The sequence below is a fragment of the Nuphar pumila genome, chromosome 13, assembly GCF_984573655.1.
Source record: "Nuphar pumila chromosome 13, dmNupPumi1.hap1.1, whole genome shotgun sequence".
Classification (NCBI taxonomy): domain Eukaryota; kingdom Viridiplantae; phylum Streptophyta; class Magnoliopsida; order Nymphaeales; family Nymphaeaceae; genus Nuphar; species Nuphar pumila.
Window position 1 is genome coordinate 58,899,823 of NC_143261.1, and position 22,846 is coordinate 58,922,668.

The window sequence follows — 22,846 nt, forward strand, 5'->3', positions numbered from 1 at the left end:
TTAACGATACAGGTGACTATGATACACACACATTTTAAGCCAGATATTATGTTGGATTTGGATTAGGATATAAAAAACTGAAAGATAGTTTGTTCTGATTAGCTAATTGGATATTGAAATTTATACTGAATCCCTCTAAATGGATTTAAGCCAGTTGAATATCCATCCCTCACATCCTTAAGCGACATCTGCATAAGACCTATTTAAATCTTTAGCCCTGTTTCTTCCAAAACCATCCTAGTGCCATGTTTATTTTGGCCAGGCTACACTTCACCCCATGGCAAAGGCTTGGCCTAATTGCCTAGGCATGGGCCCATCAGTTTCAGGCCCAAGCTAAGTCTGTCCTGCACCATGTACCCAGCTCAATACCCACCCCTTCTGGAAGAAAGAGACTGAGGTTGGGTCAGATGATGCACTTTGGTTTGACCCAACACCATTAGAGATTGGAAATCTTTAGAAACATGTTTCTATTCTACTTGACCAGCACAATGAAATTTCTCTTGTATCTATGTCCTTTAAAGCAATCAGAGAGTTGATGAAATGGCGAACTTGGATTTTATGGTGACATATTTATTATAAATCCCCATTGATTTCATACAATTTATTTTTCATATATTTTTTTCCTGAAGGTGGTAGTATTATAACTTTATCTACTTGTATAGCTGAGGTGTATTATAGTTGTCTTAGAACATAGGAATATAATTTTAACTTTATAACCCTAACCTTGTTTCCTTATTCTATAATTGTAGTAATATTTTATTTCCAGTTCCTATGATCTAGCATATATCTCATAAACTCCAAACAAAGGGTTTATATGACTGACAATAGAAACTTTAGAAAGTCCTTCAATTGTTTAGGAGTTGCTTCTCGCTAATAAAGCCAGATGATGCAGATAGATGGATATGTGTTTTGACTTTTGAGCTTCTCTCGATTCCTTGGGTTCTGGAACAATTTAAAAAAACGTGGCATGTTTAAGTCATTTTTAGTTTGAACGACCATCCTGCTTAATTAGTGTCTTTGGGCTTTGTGACCCATGACTTGCAATTAGCAAATTCAGTGACTGTGGGATCAACTTTGCAAACATCTTCAAAAACTACTTCAAATAACCAGGATTAACTCATTTTTTTCCAATGTGAAGTTTGAACGCTTTTTTTAGCCATCTACTTTCTTTGATGATGATGCCATCTTATCATTTTAAGAAAAAGTGAAATTTGGATATCAGAACTAACTTAAATGTCTTATAGTCAAAGAGCTAGGCAGTGCACACGTGCCAGCTTGCTGTGTGGCTCAGAAACACACAAAATAAATTTTCAAAATGAAAAGATTGATAAAAGGCTTTCAAGATCTAGAAATTTTCTGAAATTATATGTTTTAACATTGTATGCAAAAAATAGTTATAGTATAATATGAAATTCAAGGTGGCTGTAATGTTAAGATTAACATCTTACACCATTACAAGATGTACGCTAATATTAGTAAAAATTGTGCACCTACTTGAGCACAAGATGGCACTGTGACATGCACCCAGGAAAGCAAACCGGCATATTTAACATAATATGAAAATCCATGACTCTGTAAATACATTTGTATGTGATGTTGATTGTTGAACAGAACCCAGGAATTCAAATAAAAAAAGAAAGAAAAAGTTTCAATCACAAACATAACTTGCTATTCTCTGTCTTTATAGACTTTTTTTTATTAAGATCAAGCATACTTAGAAGCACCTAAGTGATGTTTACATGAGGTTTCCTGAGCATGACTTTTATCGCCTAGTACTAGCACGTAGGTAGCCTTCCCAGTCAGTAAGCTGGCCTCACAATATGGGTATAGGCAGGGACCCATGTGAAATATAGATATTGTATTGATCTCATTTCTAAATCTTTGTCATTTTATTTCAGCACTGATGATGCATGAAATGCACATCATGTAAACAAGTTTTTCATGCATTTTGTATCAAGTTTAAAGGTTCTAAACCCATATTTAGATGTGTTTTGATAGTAAGGGGCTATGGTTCGAATTTCAGAAAAATCAGAGTTAAAATGAGAGAGTTATGACTATTTCAGTGTTTGGGCACGGATTTCGAGGTGGATCGGATCCATATCCGACCCATTTAGGTTAATTGGACCTTGGATCAACTCTTAGGAAGCCCAAAACCCAACCCACACGCCTATCCATATCCATTTCCAAAAGTTTTTCTAAACCCCCCCCAGAAAGTGGCGCCTAGCAAATTTTATTTTTTTAACCTTCTTTCTGAAAAATGTCAAAACTATAAATAGTTTTTTTTAAAGAACCCTAGGCGTCTTTGGCTGTGTTTGGACGCCCCTTGCAGTGAATCTACTCCAGCAACTCCTTCCTCTCCATCTTCCCCAACGTTTTGGCCATTGAAGACCGATCTATGCTTGATTTTCAAGCATATTTTCGATCCCTCTTTTGTTCCTTTCCATTTCTTTCTTGTTCCTTGCTGTAGTTTCACCATTTTGCTGTATTTTTGCAGGTGTAGCAGAGGTGGAGACCATTAACCTTGTGCGGGAGTGCGAAACACACCACCAAGGTGAGCCGGCCCTACCTCCATCCGGCTTTCTACATCCTCCGATCGAGAATCGGATCACATTCCATCGTCGGTGGATCTCCAACGTGTAGCAGCTGCAAAGGCGCTGTTTTTTTTGGTGAAGTCCAGCATCCTCGAACTGTTTAGGACGTCCTACTCCAGCCACGGTCCGCTCTTCTTCATCCCCCCGGTCGTCGGATCTTCCAAAAGGTAGGTCTTCTTCTTCCTTCTCTTCTAGCTAAAACCGAAAGTGAGTGTTGCTTTTCTTTTATTATTTTCGGTGTGTTTCTTGTTTTTATTTTTGGTTCATCCTTAGAATAGCATTCGTGCATAGACCAGCACGTTAGATATAGGTTTTGTTTTATTGTTTTCATGTTTGATTAGCGATTCTCATTGTTTTTCAAGACAAACGTGTAAATCGGCTAGAGTTTTCCTAGCCGATTTGAGTTTTTGTTTCAACGTGTCTCATTGTGGAGTTTTTACAGAAAATCCAATAAAAATTTTCCAATTTGATTCATTTTAATCATTGGTTGTGTGTTATGATTTTGTGTTCAATTAAAAACAAAATCCAAAAATCGGCTAGACTTGTTCTAGCCGATTTTTGATTTTTACAAAAATATTTTTCTTTGTTTTGATTTTTTTGTTGTTCAGCATGTGTATTGTGTTGTTTTGCTGAAAGTCCCATTAGAAAAGTGCATTTTAGTTCATTTTATTCGTGGGTTGTGCTTGTGTCTTGTTTTGATTTTAGTTTTTGAAAGAAAAAAAAAAAATCGGCTAGAGATATTCTAGCCGATCTTTGTATTTTTGTTAAATGTATGTGTTGATGTTGGTAAACCGTGTAGTTGCTGTGTGTTTTGGGTGTTAACAGCAGTAGATAGTCGTGTTAGGTCATTTCATTCGTTTAGGCTAGTTCTAAATAATCGTTTTTAGTATTTTTTGTTTTTGTGTTTTGAGTCTATTGAAGAAAATTACAAAAAAAAATCAAGTTTTCTTTTCTTCATGTTTTTAATTCCAGCATAGTACTGTTTTTGTTAGCATTTGTGTAATTAGGAGTCCTTTTTATTATTTTCTAATTGAGTTTTATCAAAATAGTGGTTATTTAGTTTTATTGCTTTTTGTTAAATTATATTTATATTTTTTTAATTTTTGTGTGGGTCTTCTTCTTCCCCAAGGTGGGGCGGCAGCCATTAGAGCTCAATTCGAGCTCTAGGCTGTTTTTGGTATTTCTTAATTGCAATTAGGTATCTTTAATTAGGTTGTCTAGGTTCAATGTATTAGGGTTTTATCTCATAGCCGTTTTTAGGGATCATTCAAGTAGGTTTTGGTAATTAGGGCAGCATTTAAGTTTAGAAAGTCGTGTTTTTCAATTAGGCCTTTTCATTACCTAGGTGAGTCTTAAATTCTTTGGTTATAAAGTCTTAAATTAGGGGTGTCGAATTTTAGGAAGGAGGTCAATTAATGTATTGAAGTTGGGAAAAGCTTTTGGAAAGAGGAAATTCTTCAAAAATCGTGTGAGGTATTTAAAGAAGATTTGAATTTTTGAATGGGCATTAAAGAAGGAGTTACTCCTTAACTTTGGAAAGTGTTTTTGGAATTAAACAAAAATTCCAATCTAGGTTCCACGATTTCCATAGAGCATTAAAGGCAATTCAATTCTATCTTGAAAAGCAAAACTTGGGGATTTCTAGATTGGACTTTTTGTTTTCCAAAGAGGCCTTTAAAAGCAAGTAAGGAAAGTAACTCCCTCATTAAGTGGGGCGGTTTTTGAGAATCCAATTTATTTCAAAGTTTGAGCAATTACCATTATTACTTTGTTTTCCCAACCTTCTCCATTAAAATCGTGAACTGTGGATTAATTGTAGGTTAATTAAGAGGTTGCTACTTTAATCGACCCAAGTTAAGTGAGGCAAACCCTAGTCTAAACCCACTTGAGTCTAGTCAAGACCACACCTAGGTCGAGTCAACCTTAGTCCACCTATTGAAACCTACCCTAACCGAGTTAACCTAGTTGACTTAGTTAGGTGTGCCTTGTGTCCAAGTCAACTTGAACCCTAGCCCAAGTCAAACCCCTAATTTAAACCTAGACCGTGTCTAAGACCTAGACCTAGCCCTAGTCAAACTTTTGTCCAATCCTATCTAAGCCCTACCTAATACCACTCGAGCCTAGTCCAACCTAACCCAAGCTTGGTCAACCAAGACCAAGACCTAACTCGAGTCAAACCCTAGTCTACATCCCTTTGAGTCTAGTCAAGTCAACCTAGCCTAGCCTAAGTCAAAGTCAAGACAAACCCGAGGTCGATTCAACCTTAACCCAGTCAACCCAACCTAAGTTTAGGTCAACCGAGCCCACCTAAACCAAGCCAATCTTAGTTGACTAAATCAACCCCAAAACCGAACCCAACTAGTCCGGCCAAACCTAGCCGAGTCCACACTAGTCCGAGTCGAGTCAAACATAGCTCGAGCCTACCCAAGTCAAAACCAAGCTTCGTTGAGTCAACCGAGTGAATCCCAATCCTAACCTTTGTTCTTTAGTGCATTAATTTCATTTGGTATTTGTTATTTTGATTTTTTTATACTAATTAGTTTATTTAGCTAATTTAGTTTTAGTGTAGAAGTGGGTGTGATTTGTGTATTGTGTGTCGTTGAATGTTATAGTTATTTAGTGTTTAACATAGTAATTAGAATCACCCTTCATTGAGTAGTATAGTTGCATTCGCATCATTAGTTAAACATAGCTAGTCATAATTTGCTTATCGTATTTCTTTCATCATATATTTAGCATAGTTGTAATAATCATCTGCATATACACTGTTATACAGTGTCATTTAGATTGCATTAGGTTTGATTTATCTTTTAGAGTGTTAAAATAGATTCATAAAGTGAATAGTGCACTCAAATAAAAACCAGATTTTTGCCCTGTCCCACCAGCATTATTTTCTGTGCAGAAATTCTGTGTTTTCCAAAAACTTTTCTTCTATTCACTTTATTGACGTGTTATTTGACTGCAGACCAAATTTCAGCTCATTCGGAGTTGATTTGGTCTGATTTTTAAGCATTTTGCGAAAACCGCTTTTTCTGGATTTCAAATTACAGGACTTTCGATATCCTGATTTTTCCCAGATTTGAAACGCTTATATCTGGAATTCCGGATACTGTTTTTCAATTCTGTAAAAACTGTCAGTTTTTTTAATCTGTCAGTTGCAGAACAGAACAAATTTCGGGAAAATCGGACCTCGTTTGCCCTGTCAAACAGTGGTTTTCCGATAACCTGTCAGAATGCTATTTTACACTAGTTAGGGGCAGTTTCGTAATTTTCTTAATTTCGGCATTTTAGACCTGTTTTCAGTAATTTCTGTATTTTAGAAGTTGCATAAGCATCATACAGCATTAGTAGAAGTAATTTGATCAATTTTAGAATTAGTTTAGTATTTTATTTAATTTTTATTTGATAAGTAGCATTTATTTTATTATTTTCGTAAAATTAGAATTAGTTTGAGTTACTGCTTGCATTATTAAAATAGAATACTAACTTTATATTTTTCTGCATCTTTAGGTTGAAAAGCATATTTAGTTTCCAGGGTTATTTTTCAAGTGCGAAGAACGAATAGTGGGTGAAAAGACGAAAATACCCTTGATGTGGAGCTGAAGATTTAATTGCTTTTTCATTTTCCTTTTATTGATTAATTGTAGTTGTATTAACTTTATAGTTGTAAACTGATATTGTTAATTAATAAATCAAATTTTCTAGAAATACCTTAATTAATTCCTGTTCCCTGAGGATTCGACCCGTACTTACCACTTTGTGGAAAGTCGGTTTTTATATTTTTGGTTGACGATTTTCCAAAGTTTTATTGAAAATAATTGTTTTAAAAAGATCATTTCAAAATTATCAACCAAATTTTGGCGTCGTTGCCGGGGAACGGCGAATTAATTACTTTATTTCTTAGAGTTTGATTTATTAATTTGTTTTAGTTAGTTAATTAGTTGTTTTATTTTTAGTTAGTAGGATTAGTAAGTGAATATAGGATTAACATAGTTAGTAAATATAGGATTCACGTTCTGTTCTTTCTAGGATTCACTTGAAATTCATTCTGCAAGGAGCGATTAGACAGGTAGGTTTTAGAAAAACTTAGTTTGTGATTTCCTGTATTTATCTTTTCAGTACTTTAGAGTAGTCTAATTTGTTATTTCATTTACTTAGTTAGATCATTCTGACATAATTAGTTTAGCATATGTGTTTAGTAATTGTCTATTTTGTGTTATTTACATTTTAGTACCTGTGTTAGTTTATTATTATTTTTTTTTAGAGTTAGGTCGTTCGCTTACATCTGGTCTTAGTACCAGTGTATGCAGGGGCGACGAGGTCTAGGAACCCCATTACACCCATTTGTTGACAACCCAGAGAGAATTTTACATTCTCATCGAAGTTCGGCAGCAATGGCTGACATGGATCCTCCACCTCCACCCCCAGTTCATTCACGTCCTCTGCGGGAATACTTCATTCCCACAGACTATGTTCAGGCATCCTGCATTTGGAGACCCGATGTAGGAGCGCCACATTATGAGATTAAGGCCAGCATTATTCAGATGCTTCCATCCTTTTATGGCCTTAGTCATGAGGATCCCTACCGACATTTAGATGAATTCCTCGAAATTTGTTCTACTGTTAAGATACAGAATTTCGATGATGATGCTTTAAGGTTGACTCTATTCCCCTTTTCATTGAAGGACAAAGCCAAGTATTGGCTAAAATCCTTAGATTCTGTAGAAATAGAGTCATGGGATCAATTGCAACAGGAGTTTCTTCGGAAATATTTTCCCATTGGTCGTACGAACCAATATCGTAGAGCCATCACTAGCTTTTCAGAGCTAGATGGTGAGCGCTTTCATGAGACCTGGGAGAGAATGAAGGATCTCCTCAGGAAATGTCCCCATCATCAGGTGCCGAAATGGCAACTGGTGCAGAGCTTCTACGATGGATTGTCTGACAAGAATCGTCAGATGATCGACTCTTCATGTGGAGGGACATTCATGCTGAAGAGCGAGGACGAATGTGGTCATCGCAAAATTTTTCCTCTCGTAATGTTCTCTCTCTTCCTTCTCTTTTCCTTTCCAACCTCTTATTTTCCTCCTTTTTGAAGGGAGAAAAGATAAAAGAACGGAAAGAAAGAGAGAAGAGGAAAGAAAGAAGAGAAGAGAAGAGGAACTCTTTTGCGGGTCTCACTTGACCTTAATTTTAAAAATATTTGAAATAACTCGCCTCCGTTTTTGAAATATTTGCGGGAAAACATGGGAGACGGGATCCGCTCGTCGGTACGAGGTTCGACCGTTCCTGGCACCTTTACCAGGGGTAATCGAACCAAGGGTCGAATTAATGCCTTTTGCTTTGCTTAAGAAATTATCTAAGTATTTATCCTAAGTCTAAAATGCACAATGAATCATGTTTGTGAAAATGCAAAGATGTATGCTCTTTTTTTGAAAAATATTTTGAAGAATTTCCAAGTGAAATTGATAAAGTGAAGAAATGATTCCTAACTTAGAACTTAAGATTAAAGTTCTAAGTTTTTAGAATAATCAAGAGCTTGGAAAAATAAATATGGAATTTGGAAATTAATTTTGAAGTTTTGAGATAAAAAGAGAAGGAAAATTTTCAAAGTCACAAATAGACTTTAAATTTAGGAGTTTGAACTTGGATGAATATTTGGAATGGAATTGAATTCCAATTTTGAAGTTTTTGAATTTAGAAGGAAATGTGGGAAATCTAAAGGAATTGAGAAATGGGATTTGCAAATGTTGGAATTTTCAAGATGAAATCCGAATCCAAGATCTGGATTCTGAACAGAGTTTGAATTTTTGAATTTAAGATGAGAACTTGATTTGAAATCTGGAATAAAATGGAATTGGTTTTAAGGATTGAAATTAAAGTGGAATTTGGATTTGGAATTTTGAATGGAATTGGATTCAAGATTTGGAATCCAAGATAGTATTTGGATATGAAATCTGGGATTCGAGATAGGGTTGGACTCTGGATCCTAAGATGGAATTGGATCTGAAGTCTGAGATCCAAAGTAGAATTTGGATTCTGGATCCTAGAATGGACTTGGATCTGAAATCTAAGATCCGAGGTGAATTGGGTTCTAGATCCTAAGAAATGGATTTTGGATCTGAAGTCTGAGATCCAAAGTAGAGTTGGATTCTGGATCCTAAGAATTGGAATTTGGATCTGAATCTGAGATCCAATGGTAGAATGGGATATGGATCCTAAATGGATTTTGGATCTGAACTTGGAGATCCAAAAATGGAATAAGGATCTAGATCCTAAATAGAATTTGAATCTGTGATCTGAGATCTAAAAGGGGAATGAGGATCTGGATCCTAAATGGAATTTGGATCTGTAATTGGAGATCCAAAGTGGAATGGAGTTTTATACTTGGAAATCTGGATCCAAGTTGAGACTAGGATTTGATTTTGGATTTGGGTTTTGAGAAGTCCAAATAGTTCCTTTAAAGATGGATCTGGGTTTTTTTTTTAAAAACCCAAATTTAAACTTGAGATTCAAAACCCAAACCTTGATTGAAGATAAGGGGGATGAATTTGGTTTTAAAATCAGAAGATAACTTCAAAGTTAAATTGAACTTTGAATTTGAATTTTGATTTGAATTGGAAATTTGAAGTTTGAATATAAAATGATTTTGAAATTTCAAAGTCGAATTTTGGCTTTGAAATTGAATTTTTGAATATCGAAATGAGATAGAATTGGATTTGAATAAGATTTGATCTGAGAAATGAAGGGGGATAATCACTTGGAATTTTGAAAAGGAAATTTTTGAAAATATGATGCAATTCTATCCTATATGTTGAATGAATTTGAATAAGTTTGATTTTGGATTTTGAAAAGCTATTTCATTTTTTAAATGAATTAAAATAAGATTGAAAATATAATGCATCCTTGACTATGGTCATTGAATGTATTATATGATAATCTATATTTAAATTCAAAAAAAAAATAAAACACATTTTAGTGCTTTTATAGAATTTAAAATGAAATTAACCCTCAATATACCCTGACTATGGCCATTGGTATATATTTTGAGTTAATTTTAAGTTAAATTCTGATAAAAGAATAAAATATTTTAGGAAAAATATGATGAATTTCTGAAAAATGGATCCAGTGTTATTTTGTAAAAGATAAAAATTCTAAGTTTTGTTTACACCCCGACTATGGCCGTTGATGTAAATCGTCAACTTAGAATTAACTTACCTCTTACGAAATGGTGCACGTGCCATTCGTATTTTCACCATTGTGAGAATTTGAGGAATGAAGGGAAAAATGCATGAAAACAAGCAATTTATGATGTTTATAATGCTCATCCATTCTACCTAAAACAGGAAATATAAATTCTCATTCAAATCTAGCTATTACAATATGTGAAATTAATTCTACAACTTCAAATGATAACTTTATCCATACATTTCCTGCAAAACAGGGTTATTACGAGGCAAGTAGAAAAGGAAAGTCATATTGAAAAACTAACCATACATATATGTATTTCTAAAGGCTGAATGGAAAACATCGTGCATCTCAGAATGTATTGATAACATCCTAAATTAATGGCAATTTAAGTGAGATAAAGCACATATAGCGGGCCACACCAATGGGAAAGCATGTATGGTAATTGGGAATAAATGTATAATAAGCTTATGGAAGCCTTACCTGCAGAAAAATATATATTAGTATACATCAAAACATTAAGCCAAAATGCATGCAATCCAAAAAAAAATCAGATATCAAACATATCCGGTGCTTTCATGTTATATCTACATGTTGGCTGCTGGATCAGAGTTTTACAATAAAACTCTATTTAATGTTATAGCAGGGTGCTATAGGTAGGTATTGTGAAAGGGATGCTGGGCAGTGAACATAAAGAGTGTAATAGGTGAATGGTTTTGAGCTGGAGCCTGCTAAAGTAGAGGAAGTAAGAAAATATATTCATGTTGTGCAGGTAGAGAGCCTTCATCATCATCGACTTCTTGAATTCCAAGATGTTACACTTTGACAGCAGTAAAAGAAAGTTAATGTTGTGTGTGAGGAATGGATGGCTATAGCCCGGAATTCTTGAAGAATCCAGCAAATGTCTGGGTCAGTGAACCAGAAAATTTCACAGACACATTGCATATCAGTGTAGCAGGGACACTGGGTAAAAAGAAAAGTGAAAAAAATTTGAGAGGCCTGTGAATACACACTGTTGTGAAGTGGATATACAAGGAAAGTGAACAACAGTAATGGTACATTTGCTAAAAGGACCCACGAAAAACTAAAAAAAATATTGTTATGCTAATGTAAACACCTTGCTTTTATCTAAATGTGAAGACATGGTTTTGCATTATTGCAAACGACAGAAGAAGCACAGAACTATTTGAACTATACTTTTTATAAATAACAAAGAAGAAGAAGCCAGCGCCCTGCACAGCCATGGAATGAAGAATACAACAATTTGCCATGTGTTAACACAGATGCAAGGAGTGCACAATGACACTCTTGTGCTGTCGTGGCTTCAAAGAACCCACAACCGTGTCTTGTGCTTTTGCAGGTGGTGCCATTATGTTATAGTGGTGGCTGAGTATGACTGCAACAGGACAACAGGGGAATGGAATTACAAGTAAGTAACAGGGAAATGGCAGGGGTAAATACTGAGTGCAGAAACTAATCGATTGTGATATGTAGGGGATCTGGCTTGTGGCGAGGGTGTGAGTGACTAATCACACAAAAATAAATATGGCAACCTGTGCATGAATGACTACCCAAGCTAGATATCGATATAACAAAGCAACTCCACTAACGTATAACTCCAACAAGAATGATTCAAATAACATCAGGGGATTAAATCGTCTGGCCCTATGAAGCCCTACCACTCAAGATTATAAAAGACCATCCTGAACCAGAAAGAAACATGCTGAAAAGAAAACAGGTGAAAAGACTACTCAATACAATCAGAGAAATCAACTTGGGATGGTGTAAGACTCTATTTGGCTCTATCATTTTGCTAAAAGGCTAAACCAAATGTTACCAAATCAGTTATAACAGCATTATTGTAGGGTAGGCACTAACCACGAAGTAACACAGATGAATGAAAACTGGATTAAAATAACTAAGCAGGATGGAAATTAGAAGATGATGACCAAAAAAAAAAAAAATGGTTCCATCACTGAATGATCAATGGTTGATAATAAGCATTTGGATTGGTACGAATTTCTCACAAACCTTTGTTCCTTGTAGGAACTAATTTTACCAATCTGATCACCTTATTCAGACGTTCCCTCTAGAAATCCTCATTAACTCAAAGAGATCAGATATTTCAATGAGAAATGAGTGTAGATGCTGATTACAGAAAATGACCCCTGGTTTTATCGAGCACAGATAGAAGGAACAAGAAGGGTGTCATGCAACATTACAGCTAACACACATAAGCACAAAGAACGTGAATGTGATAAATATGACATTCCTTAAATGCAGCAAAAATGCCGGAATGAAGAGCTTATATACAGAGAATATTACATTCACAAAATGATATGGGCTATGTTTATAATTGAATTCTATTTATTATGCAGAAATGAACAAGTGGAAATTCTCAGATCTATACCACCAACATCTGATCAATAACGGATTCATGGAACTTACCCGCTGCCGAATCTGATATACAGAGGCCAGGACAAACAAAAAAAGGAAACCTACTGCCTCAATTGCTTTCGTCAGTTTATCATGAACTGATTTTCACAGAACTCGACTCACTTACTAAGTCCTCGCTTAGCGGTTGAGACTCTTCAAAAAAAAATGTTGTGCATATGTGAAACAGTGTTGCAAATGGGTGATGACCAGATCTATTTGAAACAAGGAAATGCCATTGAACATAAAAAAAATGAAGGCGAAACAGATAATCAGAAAACAGGAGAATCAAAATTTAAAATGGAAGTAGTAGCTTAAAGAAAAAAAATGTGGGAATCAGTGGATTCCAATGATATTGCAATGGATGGGTCGATGTTTGCAAAGACAATATCGATACCACCAGTAATGCAGTAATGGCAGCCTTAAAACAGAAAAATAAAGAGAAAAATTTAAAAGGAAAAGAGAAAAGAAACTCACCTGATTTTGCAGAAATTCCGAAGGAGGAAAGAAGAGGGCGGATGTCCGATCGATTGTCCTAAATCAGAGAGGTGCTGGGTGGAAGATGGATTGAACTCCTTCCTTCACAGATGCTGATAATAGGTGGACTAGGTGGATCACCAATGGAGAAAATTCCTGGATGAGAGAGATACTGGCTGAAGTCGATAATGGACCTTGCAGGACAACTCGATGAAGATAGATGGTAATGGATTTTGGCAGAGAAGAACTCGATCGATAATGGGTGAATGGGTGTTCTTGCCGAAAGATCAATCTCCAGGAAAAAGAAAAAGGGGATCCCCAGAAGAGGCTTGGAGACCTCTTCTTAAAGGTGAAATGGAATACTCGAGAAGGGCAATCCGTTGAGGATTGATGGTGGAGAAGGGAGCATGCGGTTTGCAGATGGAGGGTGGAAAGAGGAGAAGAAGGAAGCGCGGGAGCGGGTTGTTGGATTTTTTGTGATATTTCCTAAAAGAGGCTCCCCTTAAAAAGAAATTTTTGCAAAAGTGGTTGGGAAATGAGTTTTTTTTTTTTTAGCAAAACAACTTTAAAAAGCTTGAAATCGTTCGTTTTTCCTCGTAGTTTTTCTAAAATCTTGTTCTTTTTGGTTTTTATGTTATTTTTCTATTTTTTTTTTTTGTATTTTTAGAATAAAATCCTAAAGTTTTACGGGAGAGATAAAGATTAAAACTGATTTTTTTGGTGTTTTTATAAAAATATCTACAAAAGAAGTTTTTCTGAGAACTCAAGACGATTTCTGAGAAAATTTCTTCAGAAAGTGGATTTATATCCGGATTTTTAGGAAATACTCGAGGTTTTACGACCTCGAATCGAGAGATATAGGATTGTGAATCCGACAGAGTGCCAGATGAATTGCCCGGGCCATTTAGAACTATTTTTGGTATTTTCGTAATTAATTTTGGAAATGGGACAACAGGGCTCAGATTTAGGTTTAAGACACTGGGTTCAGACCCGGAGTTGAATTTGAATATATCAATGTGGAATTTTAATTCAGAAAATCTGAAGAATGACTGAATTTTAGTTTTGAAATCGCCTTGATTTTCTCAGAAGATGGAGTCAGGGACAAAAGGGTCATTTTGTAAATATTTGAAAATTTTGGGGTGTTCACAGATGCCCCTCTTTGCTACTAAGCCGGTTGAAAGCCGAGCTTAGTGGCAAAGACAACACTCCAAATTTTGAAAATGCCCCAGTCAGTGGATCTGAACTGGGTGTGAAAGAATTATTTTGGGAATATGGCTTCTCAGGCTTTGAAACCTTATCCTGAATGGTTTTGGGGAGACGAAATCCTTGAAGATGATATGATTGAGTAGAAAATGAGGAAATCGTGCTGGGACTTTGGATGGAAAATCCCGAAATGGTGGAAAATCAGAATTTTGGTCAGGTCTCGTGGACGAGACAAGATATTCTTTTTGGGAATGATTCAGGTTTAGCCCTTAGCCTGGATGGGACAAGGATGAACTGAATGAGGAAAGGATTATGTGAAGACCTTGATGGGACATTTTTGAAAAATGTCTCATGAAATGAAGCTCAAATAGGATCCTATCCTGGATGGATATACAAAGCATGGATTCCTCGATAGGAAGAACCATGATGGGACATATTTGAAGAATGCCTCGTGAGATGAAGCTTAAACTAAAATCCTTTCTTTGGATGGATATACAAAGCATGGATTCCTCAATGGGAAGAGCCATGATGGGACTGGGAGAAATCATCTTGTTAAAACGAGGAACTTTGTAGGAACAAGACTCAGGTTTAACCCAAACTTGCAAGGAAGATACCTCGCGAAGCGAGGTCCCAGGTTAACTTTTATCTTGGATAGAAAATCTACCATACGGATTTCTCAAATGGAGAAACCATAATGGAACCTTTGGAATTTGGACGAACAAATCCGAAAGGGGTTTTGCGAAATGAGGAAAAATATAGGGTTCCCTAAAGCTTGGAAAAAGGAATGATTTTGGGCGTCTCATTTGCTGAGACTGAAATAGCTTTTTGAATTTAATGACCTCTCGCAGAACATTCAGGTTTTGACCCTTAACCTGAGTGGGAGCACCACACGAAATCCTTGACTGAAGAAACCGCGATGGGACAGGAAGAGATACTTCAAATGAGTGAGGCAATCTCTTCTGGAAGATATAGACAATGCTAGGTTGCATCAAGAATGGATATTGAATGTTTATTTCATTTTTGAAATAGCTAGAAAATTTTGCCAATAAGATAGAACTATGGCTGATTCAAATGCTTGGAAATGTGTACGTATGTGCAAAGATATTCCCTCTTTTATCTAGAGTATTTCCTCCAATGAGGTTAACTCCTCAGTTCTAAGAGTCAAATTCAAAATTTTAGCACTGATGATTTTCTTCAAGGAGGCTATCCATTTCCTTGATATGAGAAGAAAAGAAATATTCTTAATTTCATAAAAGCAAGTAATGAAAAGATATTGATAAAAGAATTTTGAATGAGAAAAATGATTTCTGGCAACTTTGGCAGTTTGATATCTGGGTGTTTTCCCACGATGATCTTTTTGCATTCTTTTTGAGTCATTGGGCTTTCTCAGTTTTTCATATCGTCCTTCGTTTGGATGGTTCCTGATTTTTCTCTCTTTTTTCAGGAAAGGGTACGTCACAAACTCCTTCATCTTAGAGATGCTCCGATCCTTCTTTTTCTCATGGATTATATATGATGACATTGGCTCAAAAAGGTCTTTAGATGATAGCAGAAATCAAATATCTTTTAGGGTTTGTCGGTAGGTTCATCACACTCGCCTTCATCTTGACGGTGATCTGAACTTTCCCTGGAAGAATCCGTCACAAGCTCCGTCATCTTGGAGATGTTTCGAATCTTCTTTGGCCCCGGGGGTCTGCTCGCCTAATTTGCCTTCATCTTGACGACAATTGAGAGATCCCTTTTGCGGATATTTGATTGCAACTTTTAAACGAAAATGAGAAGATATGGGTTAAGTGGATTCTTTTTATAGCTCAAGATATTTCCACTGCCTGATTGCCAGAAAGTCATTTTTAAACATGCGTCATAGCCAAGATCAACATCAATTCGCTTCTGGCTTTTTAACATCATTGAAAATTTCTTTCGCTGATCATATCGAGGACATTTGTTATATCCTTTTGGTTGATCAACAGGAAAAGATTTGAATTTTACCTCTTTTTCGCAAAAAGTTTCACCTTTTTGTAAAGAAATACCGGAGGTAATCTGAGAAAATTCTTTTTGTGCGGTAAGAATATTTAGAATCAACGAATGCTTTTAGCAAATTGGCAAAGTTTTCACAAATTCTTTGTGAAATAATCACTCAATATAGATTTTTGACGAGACCTTGAGTTGCAATTCTCTATTTTGGAAATACATGACCAGCAAAAGCTGGAACCTTTGAAATTCATGACCAGCGAAAGCTGGAACCTTTGAAATATATGACCAGCGAAAGCTGGAACCTTTTCGAAATACATGACCAGCGAAAGCTGGAACCTTTTTTAATACATGACAAATAGACGTTGAGATCTTTTTAAATACCTGTCCAGCGAAAGCTGGAACCTTTGAAATACGTGACCAGCGAGAAGCTGGAACCTTTTGAAATACTTGACCAGTAAAACTGGAACGTTTAAAATACATGACCAGCAATAATACTGAAACATTTTGGAAATACATGACCAACGAGTGTTGGGTCTTTTAGGAAATACACGAATGGTTATGAAGAACTGGGTTTTAATAAAAAGGGTCTGAAGGTTTCGAGGATAATCGAAATTGGGAGATTATAACCCGAGGGTTGAGAAAATGGTGAAGTTTTGAAAATATTGCACCCAGAGGTTGGAGAATTTGATAATTTTGAGAGATTTGGAGATATGAAGGTTTGGAAATGATAGATTTGAGAGATTGAAACCTGAAGGTTTGGAAATGAGAGAATGGAGAAATCGCATCCTGAAGGTTCGATTTATGGAATAAGTTGATTTTGGGAGCTCGACAATTGAAGCTGGGACCTTTTGAGATATATGACCAGCGAGAGCTGGGTCTTTTGGAAATACACGACCAAAAGCTGAGTCCTTTTTGGGATTACATGACCAGCAAAGCTGGAACGTTTGAACTGCGTGACCAGCGAAAAGCTGGAACGTTTGAAATACCTGACCAGCGAAAAGCTGGATCGTTTGAAATACATGACCAACGAGTGTTGGATCTTTTTTTGGAAATACCTGACCAGCGAAAAGCTGGAACGTTTGAAATATCTGACCAGCAAGAAGCTGGAACGTTTGAAATACATGCCCAATGAGTGTTGGATCTTTTAAAATACCTGACCAGCAAAAGCTGGGACGTTTGAAATACCTGACCAGCGAGAAGCTGGAACGTTTGAAATACATAACCAACGAGTGTTGGATCTGACCAGCAAAAGCTGGAACGTTTGAAATACCTGACCAACGAGAAGCTGGGACGTTTGAAATATATGCCCAACGAGTGTTGGATCTTTGAAATACCTGACCAGCAAAAGCTGGGACGTTTTGAAATACCTGACCAGCGAGAAGCTGGAACGTTTGAAATATATGACCAACGAGTGTTGGATTTGACCAACAAAAGCTGGAACGTTTGAAATACCTGACCAACGAGAAGCTGGGACGTTTGAAATATATGTCCAACGAGTGTTGGATCTTTGAAATACCTGACCAGCAAAAGCTGGGATGTTTGAAATACCTGACCAGCGAGAAGCTGGAACGTTTGAAATATATGACCAACGAGTGTTGGATCTTTTCGGAAATACCTGACCAGTAAAAAGCTGGAACGTTTGAAATACCTGACCAGCAAGAAGCTGGGACGTTTGAAATACCTGACCAGTAAAAACTGGGATGTTCGAAATACATCAGCTTTTGGGAGATTTTAAATAAAAACTTGAATTTTGTAGAAGAAAAGGATTTTGATCAAAAGATTGAATGTAGAAAGTTATTGGTGCGAGGATCGGATCCTCCAAATAAGCTCAATATATGTTTGAAGATTTTGGGAAATACCCTAGTGCGAGGACTTGGTTGTAAAGATGAGCTAGACAAAGTGAATTTTTCAGAGAATAAAGATTCTTTGGTAAAAATTAATGGACCATCATAGTTTAATTGCGTGTGGTCGACTTTCAGGATTTTATCCCCTTGTCCTGAATGGGGAGAAATAAAAAGAAAATACCTCATTGACAGGAGGCATCAGGTTTATCCCTTAACCTGAAGGGGTAATCTTTAAAGAAAAAAAGTGGATGAAAATTTAAATAAGATTGAAAAATTTGTTGAAACTTGATGTGAATGAGCAATAGCTTGATAAAAATTTGATCATAACAAAAAGTGAACCAAATGAAATAAAGATCATGAGATCAATTGAGAATTAACCAAATTTGAGGAAAAGAGCTTTCGTCTAATCCTGCCTGCATATAATGAAAGAAAATGATTATAGATCAAAATAAAATGCCCCAGTATCATGGAGAGGAATGTAAGAATTGATATAAGATCATTATTTTATTGAAATGGCTCTTTTGAAGAGTACAAAGGCTTTAGTATGAACATTTCAGGTGTAAAACTTCTTCAAATGCAGAGCATTGATGGGATCTGGCATTTCCACTCCATCTGCGTTGATTAGACGATACGAATTACGAGGAAGTGCTTCCTTAACCACATAAGGGCCTTCCCAATTGGGTGACCACTTGCCCCGTGGTCGATGCTTGAGATGAGCTGTCGATCTGAGCACCAAATCGTTAACTCGAAATTTTCTCTCAATGACAGATTTGGCATAATGTCGAGCTATCCTCTGCCGATAAGCTTGAGCGTGCTCTGCTGTTTTGAGCCTTTTTTCATCCAGTAAATCTAGCTGCACCAATCTCTGCTGCTGATACTGATCAAGTGGCAATTCTATGAGAGAAGCGAATTTGAGAGCGGGCTTTTGGACATGAAGAGGCAATACTACTTCAGTTCCGTAAACAAGTTCTGAAGGAGTGGCATTAGTCGGAGTCCGAATGGTGGTCCGATATGCCCAAAGTGCGTCATGAATTTTCTCATGCCAATCTCGACCTGTCTTCACAGTCCTTTCCAAAATACGGATCAAAATTTTATTGGTGGCCTCTGCTTGGCCATTCCCTTGAGGATAATAAGGAGCTGAGAAATGATGGGAAATTCTGAATTTAGAACAGAAGGTTTTCATCCTCTCATTTTTAAAGTGAGTTCCATTGTCTGAAACAATGTCATGTGGTATGCCGAAGCGGCAAAGAATGTTCTTGTGAATGAAAGAAACCACATGGCGGCCTTCTACTGTGCGTAGAGTAACAGCTTCAACCCATTTTGTGAAGTACTCTGTCGCAGCCAGAAAGTATTTGTGGCCGTTGGAAGCAGAAGGGGTAATCGGGCCGACGACGTCGAATGCCCACATAGAAAATGGCCAAGGAGAAACAACTGATTGTAGATATGCGGCCGGAGCATGAATGTAAGGCGCGTGTAATTGGCACTTGACGCACTTCCTCACAAATCTATGACAGTCCTGTTGCATGGTATTCCAATAGTACCCTGCTCGAACGATTTGTTTGACGAGAGTTTGATAGCCGACATGACCACCACAAATCCCTTCATGGGCCTCTTGGATAACTTCCATAGCTTCTTCTTTGTCCAAACACCTTGAATACTCAGAACTGAACCCACGGCGGTAGAGGACATTGGCGAGAATGAAATAACGGGTAGACATACGTTGTATTGCACGTTGCTCTCTTTTTGGCATCTCTGGTGGAAATTCACCAGTCTCAATGAAATTTTTGATATTTTGATACCAAGGTTTCTCCTTCTGATCGACCTGGTTTACTTGCATAATTGAAGCGAAAGCAGGTTGCTCAAGTCTGCCAACTTCGAAAGAACGACATGATTCACTGCCTCTGAATGATAAAATGGAGCCCAAGCTGGCTAAGCCATCGGCTATCTGATTGTGCTCTCTTCTGATATGACTGAGCTGAAATTCTTCGAAGCCGTCCACAAGAGCGAGGACGATCTTCTGATACGGAATCAATTTGGAATCTTTCACCTGCCATTCAGTGTTAACTTGACTGACAACAAGTAGGGAATCACCAGAGGCATGCACTCTCTTGACATTGAGACTTTGCAAGATTTTGAGGCCTTGTATTAAAGCTTCATACTCGGCCATATTATGAGTGCATTGGAAACCAAGCTTAAGAGAATAAGGGATCATTTCTTTTTCTGGAGTGATTAACAAGACTCCAATCCCGATGCCAGACATGTTTTTAGAGCCATCGAAGAACATGTTCCAAACTGAGGGCTGTTGGATATTACAGATGTGCTCATCAGGAAAATCATCCTCTGCTTTAATTTCTTCTGTCAGAGGGAAATCTGCCAACTGATCTGCGATCGCTTGGCCTTTAATCGACTTTTGAGAGACATACTCTAAGTCATACTGCATCAGAAGGACTTGCCACTTCGCAATCCGTCCAGTGAGAAAGGGTTGTTCCAAAATGTATCTGAGAGGATTAAGCTTTGATAAGAACTTAATTTCAGAAGCCAACAAGTAATGTCTTAACTTCTGGCACATCCAAACCAGAGCTAGACAAGTCTTCTCCATCTGAGAATACTTCTTTTCATAATCAATGAATGTTTTGCTAACGTAGTAGATGGCGTGCTCTATCAGGCTGCCTTCTTCATACTGAGCGAGGAATCCACCACAGGCATTCTGATTGACTGAAATATATAGCAAGAGAGGTTTCCCCAGCTTTGGTGGCTTCAATACTGGTGGATTGAGGAGATATTGCTTGATGCGCTCAAACGAGAGCTGACATTCCGACCCCCATTCAAATTTAACTCCTTTTCTTAGCAAGTGGTTAGAAGGCTCGCATCTCATGGCCAAATTTGAGATGAACCTGCGAATAGACTGAATACGTCCTTGAAGGCTTCGCAGTTCCCTGAGATTAGTTGGAGGCGGCATATCAATAATGGCTTTTGCTTTAGCTGGATCTACCTCAATCCCTTTTTTGCTGATAATGAAGCCGAGTAATTTGCCAGACTCTACTCCAAAAACACATTTCTGAGGGTTAAGTCTCAATTTATAGAGAATAAGTCTTTCAAAAACTTGACTAAGAGCATCGAGGTGATCCTCTTCTTCTTTAGACTTAACCAAAATGTCATCCACGTATGCATCCATATTCTTGTGCATTTGATCATGGAAAATAACGGCCATTGCCCTTTGATAAGTGGCCCCGGCATTCTTGAGCCCAAATGGCATCACTGTATAGCAGAAGGTTCCCCATGGGGTAGTAAATGAAGTCTTTGACTGATCACGAACGGCCAACTTGATCTGATTATAACCTGAATATCCATCCATGAAAGAAAACATGGCATGACCTGCTGTACTATCTATCAACAGGTCAATATTGGGAAGCGGATAATCATCTTTCGGGGTAGCCTTATTGAGATCCCTGAAATCAATGCAAATCCGAACTTTTCCGTTCTTTTTAGGGACTGCTACGATATTTGCCAACCAATCTGGATAATCAATGGCCCGGATGAAGCCTGCTTTTAACAAATCTTCAAGTCCTTCCTTGACTTGCTGCTCAATTCGAGGGTCTAATTTCCTCAGTTTCTGCTTGATTGGTCTGGCTTCTGGTTTCAATTTGAGTTGATGCTCAACCAGCTTGATATCCAATCCTGGCATATCTTCATAAGTCCAGGCAAATACTTCCTGATGATTTTCGAGGAATTGGATGAGTTTAGCTTTTTTAATTTCGCTTAGACTCGACCCGATTTTGAGAATTTTCGGATCATCTTCCGACCCAATGTTGATATCCTCAGTTGGATCTTGAACCAAAGATGATGGTTCATCCTGCTTCTGAATGTGAGCAAATTCTGGCAAATCCTGAATAGTGGAATCAAATTCAGCTGGCTCTTCAGTCTGCTCTGTTGCCTGACTAACCTCCGCTCTGTCTTTCATCTCGGGGAACCTTGCCAATTTCAGATATTTGGGATTGATAACAAATCTTGTCATCGATTCAGGAGTTAATAGGCCTGAAAATGTAAGAAAGGTTGTTTAAGAGAAAGTACGAGCCAAATCAAATTTTTGTATAAAGTAAAGAACAACGACATAGACAAAATATAAGAAGGAAATGATAGACGCTTGAAGAGAAGATTTTGATTTTTCATTGATTGAAGTAAAGTATTTACAAGACTTCAACAAAGGATGGGACTGTATTGTCCCTACAAGATAAAAAGAGAAGAAAAGAAAGCAAGAAAACTAAGGCATCATCTCTTCATTGGCTTCCTCTGACAAAAACTGTCCTTTTGCTGGAATCCTGTCCGGTGAACCCCAACCCTGAACTGTCCGCATGCCGAACTGGAATGATGGGCTCTATCATGCCGTCTTCATCTTTCCGCATGCCTCGGAATGGCTGGTATCCATGTTTTATCAGCAGATCAAATCCCTTTCTTGCTTTAGAAAATTGAGGAAATAAGGGATGATCTTTGAAGGAGGCGTAATCAATGCGTCCTCCTAACTTGAAGAAACAAGGTCCCTGCCATTGGACCGTGGCTGCAACGTTTTCCTCTTCCATGACATCTTTCAGTTTCAGCATCTCTAGACTGTCACTGAGATTGATCTCATCCGCTTCTCGGATGCTTGGAATATCAGCTGTAAATGTTGGACGGGGAATCATAGGCTGTGGCAGCCTTTCTTCGGGGTCTTCGCCCAAAACGGTAGTAATCATTCCGCCCTTGGACCACTTTATGCACTGGTGGAGGGTCGACGGAACTGCATTTGCATTGTGGATCCATGTTCGTCCCAACAACAAATTGTAAGTTGGCGGCACGTTGACGACATGGAATAGCACCGTATGCACTGAGTAGTTAATAAAAATTTCCATAAAGATCTTGCCCTTGGCAGTCTGCCCGTGATTGTCAAAGCCGTAGATGGTGATGGGATCAGGCACGTATTCTTCTTCCTTCAATCCCAAGGCTTTCGCTGTCATTTCTGGGCAAATATTCAAGCTGCTGCCCCCATCAACAAGAACATGTGGGACAGTCATGCCCCTGGTCCTGACCACAATGTATAGTGCATTGTTGTGGAATGAATGAGGCTTAGGCAAGTCCTCATCAGAGAAAGTAATAGGCGCA

General features: G+C 37.5%; 1 non-coding gene across 1 annotated transcript; it reads right to left on the minus strand.

Annotated features, from left to right (window-relative positions):
- Positions 1–7,388: 7,388 nt before the first annotated feature.
- Positions 7,389–7,491, minus strand: LOC149818488 (small nucleolar RNA R71). The gene has a single exon (XR_016427480.1). It is a non-coding gene; the product is annotated as a small nucleolar RNA R71 (small nucleolar RNA).
- Between the last annotated feature and the right edge of the window lie 15,355 nt (positions 7,492–22,846).